This window comes from Ambystoma mexicanum, chromosome 7q, assembly GCF_040938575.1.
Source record: "Ambystoma mexicanum isolate Mex_15411 chromosome 7q, UKY_AmexF1_1, whole genome shotgun sequence".
Lineage (NCBI taxonomy): Eukaryota > Metazoa > Chordata > Amphibia > Caudata > Ambystomatidae > Ambystoma > Ambystoma mexicanum.
In genome coordinates, this window is record NC_090941.1 from 428,585,973 (window position 1) to 428,598,501 (window position 12,529).

Genomic DNA, 12,529 nt, shown 5'->3' on the forward strand with positions numbered 1-12,529 from the left:
CCATTCCAGACCATTGGCATATTACAGTGAGTATTTAGATCTAGTAATGAGAAGGCATTACCCATCTGAACAAGCACCGGCTACAGCAGCTTTTGCAATAGAAACACCATCTTCAATAACCATGGGCTGTATAGTAACATTGTATGTTGAATAGGCCCTGTTTACTATTCTTGAAAAACCAAAGTCCACGCTCATTACACAGCCAGAATCTGGCTATATGTTCATAATATCCAATCCATCATTAAACATTGTTAGATGTTGCACAGTTAATACGGCAAGATTGATTGCTGAACCATTAGAGGGAGGAGAATGTGTTCATGACTGATCTTCATACATATACATGATGATGTACCCCCAGTAAAAGAAACAAAGTTAGAGGGGGGAGAGGTGGTCTTCATTGATGGTTCAACGATGATAGATAAGAGTACTGGATTGAGGCATTCGGGAGCAGAGGTGGTAAGGATTAGGAGTGAGGATTTTGAGATTGTGACAAGTGTCAGATTACCAGACCATTACCAGATGCCTGTGCAGGCATCTTAACTAGTAGCCGTGATATTAGCGTTCAAAGAGCTTGAAGATCAGACAGTGACAATATATTCTGACTCCTCTGTGATGTCTACAGTACACTCAGGACTGTCACAGTGGAGAAGGAGAGGCTTTCAGTGGCCAGATGGCACACCAGTACAGCAGGCCCCATTATTAGAAAGAATCTAATTATTAGAAAGATTCCTAGATGCACTGCCATATACCACAGCATCTGCCATGCCGCAAAAATAATTAATTGAAAAATAAATTGTCACACATGAGAATGAATATTGGTGTACTTTGTTTTATGTAAAGACCAATGCCATAGTCTTTACTGCGATATCACACTACCGGCAAGGGCCATTCAGGTGGGGTAGCCTATGTCCCTGTGTTACAAAGCACTAGGGGCACAGACACAATTCCCTGTTGCAACAAAGCAGCATAATCAAAAAGTGCATCATATTTCCAACACATAGCAGAGATAACAATTTTTTCCACAAACAATGATCCTCAACATGAATATTAAAGAAGTCTATAATGTATTAGCATTGACACAAATAGTGGAACTGAAGGGACGCATACTGCAGACGAAACAGGCTCTGTGGAGAAAGCAGGGATGCTCATTATCCCCCACCAACTGGGTGTAGCAACAGAATAGCACAGGGACGCCTGTAAAGCCCTTTTAGTTACTTACAGTAATGTTAGTACAAGTACACTACCCAGAACACACCACAAGGGAATATGCGGCAGCAGATATTTCAGAATAGCGGTTCATCCCAAACCTGCATGAACATGTTGTGAACTTTATTGTTAATTGTGCTACATGCCATCAATATACTGCTGGACATACCTTGAGAATGGTGAGAGGAGCAATACCCTTCCCTACAGGACATTTTGGCATTTACATGTTGACTATGGTGAAATGCTCCAAAGTTGTAATGGATACCAATATATGATTGTGGTGGTGTGCCCGTTTTGATGCTGGATAGAAGCAGAACCATGTACCCATGCCAATGACAAAGCAGCTGCTAAATTCCATGCACTTGAGGTGTTCCCCCGTTGGGGAGTGTACAAAGTGTTATGATTAGGTAATGGGCCTCACTTTGCCAATGAGTTATTTTCTGAAGTAACAACCCTGCTTGGCATTAAGCACAGGCTTTGTTCTGCTTATCATTCCTAGGCCAGCTGCATTGTAGAATTATTAAATGGTCAGTTGAAGGAATACATTGCAAAATTAAGAGATATGTTAAACAAAAATTGACTGCACTGCCTTCCCCTGGCTCTTTTTGCCCTGCACAATCAGCCAAGCTCAGATCACCACCTCATGCCCCATTAAATAGTGATGGGCAGAAGTAGGCACATCCCCATTGCTCCTCCCACACATGCTCGATTGGATGCAGAGAGTTCTGCGACTGTGCTACGAAAGCTTGATTATTTTACTGCCATGACTAAATGTTTGAAATTAATTTCTCCACAGATAAAGGTGCAGCGGGGGGGCAAATAAGCAACCAATGACAACAGAGAAGACAGTGTGAAATTTAATCTGCAAGTGGCACACGCATTCAAGGGCCCATAGTCTGTCCAGTATGCAACCTCTACCGCGGTAAAGGTGCACAGAAAGAAAGCAAGGGTGCATATAGGTGATGTGTACAGATTTATAGGTACAGTCCGCCCTGTCGGATGAAGTGGAGCAAGGATAAGAAGAAGAAGAGGTGACCATATCCCAGGCAAGGGCTAGAGTGAGAGCTGACTAACATATTGACATGTGTTGATGCACACAGGAAAATCTATTTCTCAAGAGCAAAAGAGACAGTCTCTCTAATATTTCAACAAGTGTGAAGGCGGATATATTTGCAGAAAAGGGACTCTTTTTACTATTTTATTTTGGTTTGCCTATACCATGTCAGTAATATTTTTTAGTGATACTGCCATCAATGTAGCTGTTAACATGATCTAAGAAATGACACAAGTTAGGACAGATGTGAGTAATGACAAATACCACCTGAGAGAACACTTTGAAGGTTATGCTAAAAAAAAAAAAAACTTTTGTACCGGCATATGACTAAAATGGAAAGGAAAAAATTGGATGAAACTTGCTTCGTATGCTTGCTGCTTCAGTATGCTTTCAGTATCACCGGGTTACTTGTGGCCAATGAAATACCAGTAACCAGGGCACATTCCTAACTCATATCGCAAAGTGCAAAACAAGGGGAAAATTCCAGGGAATTAGAACTTACTTAAAATGGGTGACAAAAGCAAATTCCCTTTATGAAGATAATTTGATGAAATAAAAAACAATGGAAATAATGTGATTAAATATACAATGTCCAGGCCACAAAAAGGTGACGTACCATTAAGTGAACATCCATTGTTGAAATATACTGACCATCACGAAAAGGAGATACCCTTTTGCTGGGATAGACCACATGAATGCATAATAGGAGGAGGTGTTTCCGTCTCGAGGTTGGGTGGAATGGATAAAGGGATGTAGAGCAGGAGCACTAAGAGGATTTCATTGGGCCCTATACAACATGCTAATAAGATTTGTCTAGAAGATGGAAAATATATGTCAGATTGTTAACATGGGTGGAGGATGAAGAAGTGCCAGTGCACATAACAAGGGTATAAAACCCATCACTGTGATTCAGAAATAATGGCACAGTACAGTTAGGGAACAATGTAGGATGTAAACGCATAATGGTTAATCTAGGCATGAGGTTAGGCAGGGCAGTGCTAATGGACCACTATTGTTGTTAAGAAGCATATTTGCAACTCTTGCCAAATTGGGATGGTATATGCTCAGTAGCATTGTTACATGCAAAGCACAATGTGATTTGGTGCAAATAGGAGACTACCCTACAGTAAAAAGTGACCAGAAAGGGAACAGATACAGAACACTACAACACAAAAAGAGAGCATTTTTTCTCAGACATATCTAATGACACGATCGATGATATCCCATCTGAACACAGGCTGTTTAGCAAGCATTGATGTTATTTTCCTGTCTTCTCACCCCAGGTTTCCAAATGGCAGTAAATGCAAAATGGTTGCATATAACCAGATGAGAGTTACTGCAGGGCACACATGCCACTGAGAGAGCGCTCAATGTGATTGAGGAGCTGAGAGCTATCATATTGATGATTCCCCATAATAGTTATGTCCCCGACATCCTCACTGCTATGGAGTGTGGGGTTTGCTCAGAAATTGTCTCAAGCTGCTGCACATTTATACTAGCACACAAAGAACAGAATGGGAACATCACTGATGCAATAACGTATCTGCAAAATGTGCACACAAAAATGATCCAGAAGATGAGGACTGCTTTATGGCTCTGTTCTTAGGGGTACCTGCCTGGCTAGGTAACATGTTAATAAAATCCAGCTCGACACTGAATCACCTTCTTCTTCACAGGTAGAATGGAAACCACTGTATTGGTCCCCCACAATTCCTGGGCTTGCCCACAGAGTACCCAAGTATCCACACTTGCATCTCTTCTTGTCAATATCTCATTGACACTCCTACTAGACATTGCTAATACTTCTGGTATCTCCTGCTACTACACAGATGACACACAAATAATATAAACATTTGTGAACCACCCATCACCAAATGCCCCAGACATTAAAAACTGCCTTACACAGGTGGATGCATGGATGAGAACAAACAGACTAAAACTAAAACCTAGAAAAACAGAGCTGAAGCTATGTAATCCTACTGGTTCTAACTCAACCACAATCCCTTGGACTTACAAGATGGGCTCCTGCCCAAATCTGTCAACCATAGCAAGATATATTGGAACAAACATGAACAGCGCCCTCATTCCTGATCCACAGTTCAAAGTTGTTGTCAGAAGCTACTCTCCCAGCTTTGCATGCTACACCCCATTTTACCTTACTGAATATTCACCCATAGTGCTATGGCCATCATTTATCTAATACTATTCAAACTATATTATGCAAACAGCCTCTTTCTGGGCCTCTCAGATTGCCTAATGAGGAAACTTCAAAATGCAGAGGCAAGACTACATTTTAGAATGAAGCGATTAGAACATATCACCCCAGCATTAAATTCTCTCCCCTGGCTACCCATAAAAAGGGTGCTTCCAAAACCTTGTGCATGACCCATCATTTATACCATGGAGGGTTCCCTGCCTCTTTAAGAAGTAAGTTCCAACAAAACACTTGCTGCAGAACACTTAGGTCTAGCCATGCTGCATTAGTACTAGTCCCATCTTCAACAAGAAATGATAAGGAGGGCCCTCTTTTTCAGTTCTGGCCACACAATTGTAGAACACCCTACCGAAAAATCTTCACCTGGAGGTGGATCAGCCGACTTTCAGTAAACAGCTTAATACTTAGCTTTTCAACCAACCACATAATAGCAACTGACTAAAAACTGTGCACCAGAAATGTTGGCTAATTTATGACAAGCATTTTCAAAACTCTTTGCCCTACCATCTATGGGAAACCAATCTGACTCATGAAACCTCTTCTGCGTGACACTGGTCTGCACCATTAATGTCAGTGAAATCTACTGGCAAGATCCATGAAGTGACAACACCCTCATCTCCTCTGAACCCCTTCTGCCTCAACTAACTTATCATTACTAAATCTTACATCCTTCAACCTTCCACACTCCTTCAGATTAACTCATAGGTCTATTGAACTTAAAAGATTCAGGCCCTATCCATATTCTATCAACAGCCATGCTGTTAATGTTTGCACTCCACAATCCAGGGGCTCCCCATATGGCTACCCTGCTGGTCAGTACCGACCACAAACAACATAGAGATTTTCATATCGACACACAGGTAAAGGGTACCCCAGACCTGTATCCATCAACACCAAAGGTTTCTCTATTTGCCTTTGCGCTATCCGACTAACACACCCTATCCATCCTTTCTTACAGAGCCATGTGCATCAAGGCCAACATTAGTGACAGAAGGGCACCATATAAGTTCACTTTACATCACATAAAGCAAGCAAAGGATGAAAAGCAAAAAGTTGAGAGGTCTCTTAAATTGGGACAGGAGAAACCCCAAACATGTAATTCTGTCCTAACACAGGCCTTAGAAACATGTTTGCTTTTTGCCTGTGAGTATGCTTATTTCTTTCTCAGAAAACAATCTCCAGAAAAGTAATTATCAGACTGCATAATCAATGAAGAATAAATTGTATGATAATGTGGATGTCAATAATGTATTTAAATGTATTTCCGTAGTGGAAAGTGGCACTTTCAGACACTCAATCACCTGTGAATTGTCTTTTTTTTTAAATAAAACAATGACTCATCTTGTTAGTAGGAAACCTTTCACAGTAATACTACCCGAATCCTTGCACAGTACCCCAAAAAGACCTCAGAACTGACATGTGTCTAGCTTAAATGTGTCTAGGAAGCAGCCCAGAACCTTCCCTTTCTCCTCTACTTTGTCTCCCTCTCTCCCCTGCTGACCTACCTGTCTGCTGCACTAACTAGTTTCTTGGTTAACCTTAGAGTCTCACTGGGTCCTGGCTCCTCTTGACCGGTCTCCCCCGCACATCCCCGGGCCAGTCACGCACAAGAGGATGTAACTGTAACCTCTACAGTCACAGCCTCCTTGCACTTACCCAGAACTGCACTGTCCTGGCTGCATTTACTCAGACCAATACTGCCGTGATTGCACTTTCCCCTTCCCAATTGCACTTCCCCGTCCTCTTCTCCTGCACTTTGCATTGCCATCCTTGCATGATCTGAATGACCCAAGGCCTAGTAAGATAATTTGTCTTGGTCTCCCTCCGTACCCTCCCTTGTCTTGTCGTGCCTAGAAACACATGTGTACTGGCACGTTATAAATGATTTATCATAGTGTATCATATCAAATCTCTGCCCAATGTGCAATTTAAGCATCCATGCCTCTGACCTACTGTTAGAGCTTAGCAAAATTCTGTACTCATTATCTACAAAGTGAATGTTTTCATGGCATATGGGCATACACAAGATTTATGGTCTGTCCACTGTGCATAGCCCATCAAAATATCTCCTACAGAACCATAATATATAAACAATTTGTACCCGGCGAGGGTGCAGTCAGAATGAAAGAGCCATTCTGATTGGCCCTTGCCGAGTTCTTACCAGGCCGGGAATCCCTCCCTCGGGATTCCACAGCCTTTGTCCCCAGAGGGGGGCGTGGCAGCCCCTCAGCAAATGAGGAGGCTCGAAACAGGGCCATCCCCGCTCCGAGCCTCCCCAAGGCTGAGAGGCTACCTTCGCCCCCCGCCGGGGACAGAGGTAAGGCTTTTTTTTTTTCTTCCCTCCCTCCTCCCTTCCCTCGCCACCCCACCCCACTTACCTTCTATGCCTTGATCCCCGGCGGGGGACGATGAAAGCCTCCAGCTGTGTGAAGACTCAGAGCGGGGCCATCCCCGCTCCCAGCCTCCACACGACTGGAGACTTCCATCGTCCCCCGCCGGGGACCGAGGTACGTTTTTTGTTTTTCTTTTTTTTTTTCTTTTCCCTCCCTTCCACCCTCCCAACTCCACTTACCTTCTTTTTTTTCGGGCGTGGACGTGCTGGAAACGCTTCTGTTTCCAGCGCTTCCGCTCCCGATGGCCGCCATGGAAAGGGAAAACAGACTCCGTTTTCCCCTTCCATGTCGCCCATTTTCTTTGATGTTTTTTCGGGGAAAAAATAAAGCTTTTAGTGCCCCGGTCAAGCAGTTTTTGAGGGCAGGGGTATTAATAGCTATATGCCCCTCGCGGCAGGGGCATTACCGACTCTGGTAATGCCCCGGGGCCTTCATTAAGGCCCTTGCTTTGCTGAGGGCCTATAACTATGGGCCCCAGGGCATTACCTGAGTCGGTAATGCCCCCGCCGCGAGGGGCATATTGCTTAATTATTAATGAAATCTACAAGTAACTAGCTAAACACTATTTGGTATCAGTCAAAAACTTAAACTATTGTCCTATGTTGTTGATTTAATTATTTATTCCATACTGGTGATTTTCATATTCCCACCACTACATGTTTCAACCTCACAATACATAGGTCTTCATCAGGGCTGGTAAATTACCTCTATCACTATAATATCATATTCATATCATCACAACAATATATCAAACATTAATTACAATTAATGTGCCATAACAGAAAAGAAAATGAATATATAAAAACACATACATAAATGTTGAATACTGACCAGGTCATGAACCAAGGGTTTGTTGCACATCAGGTGGAAGCAGACATAGAACAAAGACATATATAAAAATAAACATTGAGCAAGTAGGTCATCAACTTAAACTTATCATTCTGTATATTATAAATAAGTTCCATGTTGCATGTTTGCAGCGCTCAAGCGCGGCTCATTGTTGTGTCCACCTCCACCTTCAATGCCAGTAGTACAACTGTCCACTTATCAGTTATATCAAATCAACCTCTTCACCATTTGAAATCCAATCTATATGACAGCAAATCATGCGTGGATCAACCATCCCCTAATCACCATGCATTAATAATCATCCATGTATCCCAACCTCTCTAGCAACTGCCCCACCTCCAATACTGTTCTAGTATTATGTTTATCAAGTCGCTGCACGAGTGTGCTTCTTAAATAGCCCAGACCAAAAAATGAGTATTAATCCATTTATAATCAAACACTTTTAAGTGTTACCTCCATATGTAAGCTGGTCCTTACCTCTTCAAAACCATTAGTCTTAGGCCAATAACATAACTGAATTACTTCTGAATCACTTCTCATAATTCTTTCCTGAACAATCGTCTCTAATTAACCTGTAAATTGATAAGTGCAAAATCACACAAAACTTACTAATGTGCGTTATTTGCAATTGGTCTTATAAAAAGACTCATACATCAAAATCTACATATTCAACTTGTATCCACTCCATTTTACAAGGCTCCCTAATATGTTGTTTTACGCGATCTAACCCGTGAAAAATATTAAGATGAGTGGAAATATATAACCCTCTTTATCTTAACCTTACGTTTGGGCCTCTCACTTACCTATAACGTGCTCTTGTTAACACTGTTGAAAATCTCCTTCTCTTCTAAATTAACAGCTTCACGATAGAGTGCCAGCTCCTCTCCACTCTTTATATAGTTGCTAAACTACCCGTGTCAGTCTGTGATGACGTTATGTGTTGTGCAACCAATCACTGCGCTTTTATACTGTGCATGTGTAACTCACTAAGACTTGCTAATAGCGCATGTGCCTCTTCAGAAAAATTGCTTTTAGCACACGCTCCTCTTCAAAACACTGTCTCTCCATGCTTAGATTTCCTGATACCCAGCTTTTGACGGTGTATGCCACCAAACTCGCCAATCGCGCATGCAACTCTTTTCTCCGCTATTAACAAAATCGTTACCATAGCTACTAATCACCCTTTGCTCATTCATTTACCATAGATGTTGCCCGCCATATCAAAATCATGTGTAGGGCAAAGATCTTTCAATGAGTACCTTAGTTAGGAAATAGCAATAATTATAGCTCTGAGAACACTACTCCAAATAAAGAATAAGTCACCTAAAGTCCATGCAGTAAATAATATAGATCCATGGTACTAACTTGCTATGCCAAAATGGTGTCTCTACCAACTCACACTTCTAATGTTCACTGGTTATGGACACACTGATGGACACACTCCCAAAACGATCTAGTTAGTTCCAATTATAATATTTACAAACAATGTTAGTCTAATAATTTCTGAGGTCATTCTACATCATACGATTTGTAGTTATCTGTTTGTCAACCAGTAATCTTATATAGACTGATATTAAGCTGTTTTTCCTTGTTAAATGCTTGTGCATAACATTTCCTCCCATATTATTTCAAACTTTAATGGTTTGTTCAGATACTTTAAAGAGAACAGTCACATTAGAACAATTGTGCCATTATAGACAAACCCCCACCTCGTGATTTAAATTCAAGCCACTGTGCGGGAGCAAAGAGCCAGCAAGCCCCTCTCTGCCTTCACTTCTCAGTACAAGGCTTGGACCAAGTGCCTCCAGTGGTGGGTTCGCCCCTTGACCTTATGCGAATTTAACTTTCGTTGACTTTCGTGTAGCTGGGACCACTGAGCAGGACACAGGGAATCCATCTTTTGTGCCCCCTTTCGACTCAATCTTGGTGACCAGGCCTCACTGCGATAGTACAAAACGCTTCTTTCCCTCTCCTCACTGCGATCAGGCACACAGAGCACATGGCCCCCACCTTCGTTCCCACACTGACTGGAAAACTCTGCGGCTCCATTCTCACACTGAAGACGGAGGTATTTGCAACATCTAATAAATGTATCACATCAGTCTTCCTCTGAGATCACTGTCCTGCATGTGAACCAGCATGAACTAAGCACATAGCTCGTTCATCTCCACAAACGTGTCCTTGCCCACACACTCTCACCAATGGAAACTTACTGCCATTCTGACCCTGTTTCCCTGCAAGATATTCCTTTCATGTGCCAGACCGCTGACCATGCTATGAGGCCCACCCAACAGACCCCCAACTAACATTAGACCCCTGCTGCAGTATATCGTGCCTAATACTAACAAATGCCACATACCTGAGATTCTTGTGAGACTAACCCCACAGTTCAATGAGAGTATGATAGTGGTCAAGACCCTTAAACCTGTGACCTGTTTAACCCAAATCTTATAGATGATATAGACGCCTGTGTGATTTGTATAGTGTCATGATAAACTACTGAGGGTCTTTTGATCAACCATTATTTAGTGCATGCATTATTTAGAATGTATTCATTAGCTTAGATAGTGACCACCCTGCTTCATGGCGACCTGACCTTCACCCATTCGGAGCACAGATATCTGACGTCCATCCTCCCGCCAACCAAGCAACCAACCAGGAGGAAGAGATGATGCCCACACCTAAGACACCACCCTGGCTGACCAATCCGGGTCCAACGCAGCATCATATTTTAGATATGTCATTGTGCCTATATAATGTACTGTAACATTAATTTTGCCAGAGTGCTCTCAGAGATCTAGATAAACTTTTCCTTGAACTCTTGCAGCCTGCTCTCTTTGCCTTATTCCCCGCCCGGGGTGTGTCTGTTTTATTTTCTTGCACGTGTAAGTCGGGGAGGGCACAAACATTTGGTGACCCCCTGCGATGTGATTTGGAGAGGTGCCTCGAGGTGCGCACTGTGCGGCGAGATCCGGGATGCCCCCTGACAAAACCATTATCTCCGCGGCTGACCAGCCTGTGCGCACTACAAGAAAGGGTCAAGGGTTCCCGGTTGACGAATACCCGACTGAAAAGCTGCTCGCCGAGGCGGGCCACGGCTTGGTTGGGGTGCAGACCTAACTTTGGTCGGACCGCGAACGGTGACCCTCGGATCACCTGACCGAACACGTGAGTACCGGTTGCGAAGGTTACCAAGGAAAGGTAAGGAGGAATAGGAGGGAACAGGGGAACAGGTGCTAATGGGTTATAGGGAAGAGTAGGGCCTGTGTGAGTGATGATGAGGATTTTCTGATCTGTCCTTTATATGGCCATTAGGTTTCGTGAGAAGTGAAAAGAAGAAGAGAAGAGGTATCCTAGTCCGAACAGGGTAGAAGGCAGTGCCGCGTAGCATTGTCTCGTCCAGTGCAGATAAAATAAGAGAAGATAAAGAGAAAATAATAGGGGTCTCGTATATTGAGTAGACTCAGAGTAGTTATTTAGAATATTCTTTTTCCGTGTAAGAAAGAATTCTTGGGGAAGAGTAAAAGGGTGCAAGAGGTGGGGAGTGAATGAGAACAGTAGGTGGAAAGGGGAAAAGTTCAGTAACGGGAACAAAGGGGAAATAAAAATGCGCAGCTAGTGCACGTGCATGTTATGTGTTATATGTGTTTCCATGTTCTGTCTATTGTTTTGGTCAAAAGTATCAAAGTATTGTAATTGATTTATTGGTAAAGTGGTACACATGCGAAAATGAACTGTTGAATTTGGAAATGCAATAATTACAAAAGTAATAGTGAATGTTGATACATAAAAATTATTAGTAATTGAGAAGCACTTGATATATATATATATTTTTATTATTTTAATTGTAACAATTAGTTTACAAGTAAACTTCAATTACAATAAACAGTGTTCCATCCAGTTTTTTTTTTTTTTACATCTCATCTATTCAGCTTTTCCGTTGGCCATGTTACTCTTTAAAACATTCATCACATCAAGTATGTTTATCACAAACACGACTGTCCAAAATTATGTTTTTCTGATCAAATAAACGGTTGATTCCTTAATTTATTGAGGTAGGTCCTCACTTAGCATGTTGTCTACAAAATCACAAACTGCACATGTGAGAGACACGTTTGTTCCTGAGAGTATCCCAAACCACCAGTTGCACATATCTTCATCAGCTGGGGCAAAGGCTTCAAGATACCGTGTTCGTTGTTGTGTGATTTTGAGGCACTCGGTGATCAGATGTTTGATTGATTCTACCGAACTTCCACAGAACCTGCAAAGATTGTTCTCAATGTTGCTCGCTCTTCTTCTCCAAAGAATCTCCTTGGTTTTATGTGTATTCAGACGTAGTCTCATGAATTGGTTTTGATGTTTCCTCAATGGAAATTTTTGTAAATATCTGGGCAGACAATCTAAACAGTTTGTTACCGGACCCAAATCAATTGACGAGGTTAGGCAGTTTCTTTGTTCTAAGTTCTGGATCCAATTCCACTTCCTTAGTTTCTTTTTAGCGATCTGTGGTGTTTCTATATGTGTCTCCCAATTTATATCTGCTGACTCAAGAACTTTTATTAAACCACTGGACCAGTTTAGCATTATACTACAGTGCTGTTGTTGAACCATATTCATAAAAATATGATATTCTGGTGCCTGGACCTTCAATGAATCTTTCGTAGCATGGCTAACGATTTCCATATGACTATATTGTGCATCGATTCAATCCCAAGTTCATATTTTATGGCAATCATTAATACACTCTTTGCTAACTTAAGCATACGTCTCCAGAAAATGCCTTCAAGGGTGGGCCAAAGCTGGTAATCTAGA